Source organism: Plecotus auritus (assembly GCF_963455305.1).
Source record: "Plecotus auritus genome assembly, chromosome: 10".
Classification (NCBI taxonomy): domain Eukaryota; kingdom Metazoa; phylum Chordata; class Mammalia; order Chiroptera; family Vespertilionidae; genus Plecotus; species Plecotus auritus.
The window spans coordinates 14,262,855-14,264,704 of NC_137785.1; the positions used below are offsets into that span (position 1 = coordinate 14,262,855).

Genomic DNA, 1,850 nt, shown 5'->3' on the forward strand with positions numbered 1-1,850 from the left:
AGATACAGAGGCAGAGAAGCATCGAACAGACTGTCAAATTACAGCAGGAAGGCTGGTGAGTGTTGGGGGGGCGGGGTAAGAGATCAACCGAAGGACTTGTATGCATGCATATAAGCATAACCAATGGACACAAGACACTGGGGGAGTGGGGTGAGGTGGGTAGGGGAGGCCAGGGGAAGGTCAATTGGGGAAAAAAAGAGACATATGTACTACTACCTGTAATACTTTAAACAATAAAATAAAATTTTTAAAAAACAAAAGAAGAGGCGGGTCGCGGTGTGGTGCAGGGTCAGGGTCGTCGCAGGGCTGCCGGCGCTGCGAGTCGCGTGGGTGCGGCGTTTCCTGTTCTTTCCCCCGCGGGGCTGCAGCTCGTGCCTTGCCTTCCCAGCCCGACCATGGCTCCAGCTGTGGAGGAGCTACAGACAGATCTTGAAGAGGTGAAGGTGCTGCTGGAAAAGGCCACTAGAAAGAGAGTACGTGATGCTCTTATGGATGAAAAATCCAAGATTGAGACCGAAGTCAAGAACAGGCGCAGCAGAAATCACCAAGGAAAGCGGGACTTCTTGACAGTGAAAAACCAGCTGCAGTGGTTGCTCCCATTACAACGGGACATACAGTGAAAATCAGTAATTACGGATGGGATCAATCAGATAAGTTTGTGAAAATCTGTATTACCTTAACGGGAGTCCAGCAAGTCCCCATGGAGAATGTGCAGGTGCACTTCACAGAGAGGTCATTTGATCTTTTTTTTTTTTTTTTTTTAAGGAAATATTTATTTATTTATTTATTTTTAATATATTTTATTGATTTTTACAGAGAAGAAGGGAGAGGGATAGAGAGTTACAAACATTTATGAGAGAGAAACATCGATCAGCTTCTTCCTGCACACCTCCCACTGGGGATGTGCCCGCAACCAAGGTACATGCCCTTGACCGGAATCGAACCTGGGACCCTTCAGTCCGCAGGCTGACGCTCTATCCACTGAGCCAAACCGGTTTCGGCTCATTTGATCTTTTGGTAAAGAATCTAAATGGGAAGAATTACTCCATGATTGTGAACAATCTCTTGAAACCCATCTCTGTGGAAGGTCGTTCAAAAAAAGTCAAGACAGACACAGTCATTATCTTATGAAGAAAGAAAGCGGAAAACACATAGTGGGACTACCTGACGGGTTGAAAAAGAGTGCAGAGAGAAAGAAAGCCTCCTATGACACTGAAACAGATCCTAGTGAGGGACGGATGAATGTTCTCCAGGAAATTTATGAAGATGGAGATGACGATATGAAGCGAACCATGAATAAAGCCTGGGTACAATGAAGAGAGAAGCAAGCCAAAGGAGAGACAGAATGCTGAGACTTTAAAGTTCTTTCGGGAATTGTGATGTGGAAATAGTGATGTTTCCAATAAGGACAGGTTGGTGAGCTGCAGATAAGTTTAAGAGATAATTTTACAGAGCCTTCTTCTAAGTAAAGGCAATGAATTCTCCTACTGGAGGATTTATTTAGATAAAATATGCTTATTAAACAGTTCCTCTAAAGATGGTTTCCTTAGTAAACTGGTCATTTTGTTCAAGAAAGATTAATATTTGCATTCTCGTGTGAAATGTAAAGAAGCAAGGCTTGCCTAATGAAAATGCCATGTTGTGTGTATTTTTGTTCAGCTAAGAGGTAGGGGAAAAAATGTTACTGCTTGTGAAGTTCTTGACATCAGTTCTCACCAATATAAGAATAAGTATATAAAACTTGAATTTTTTTCAGAAAATGCAAAAATAAATAAATAAATAAATAAATAAAACGTGAAAATGGGAGTATTTTTGCTGTGAAGTAAAAAATAAAATAATCTGCTTGATAT

At 41.7% G+C, this 1,850-nt stretch overlaps 1 pseudogene across 1 annotated transcript; it reads left to right on the top strand.

The window, feature by feature from the left end:
- Window positions 1–395: 395 nt before the first annotated feature.
- On the top strand, window positions 396–1,352 carry LOC308235375 (calcyclin-binding protein-like; annotated as a pseudogene). The gene is made up of 2 exons: window positions 396–733; window positions 898–1,352. The product of its transcript is annotated as a calcyclin-binding protein-like (transcript).
- Window positions 1,353–1,850: the final 498 nt, after the last annotated feature.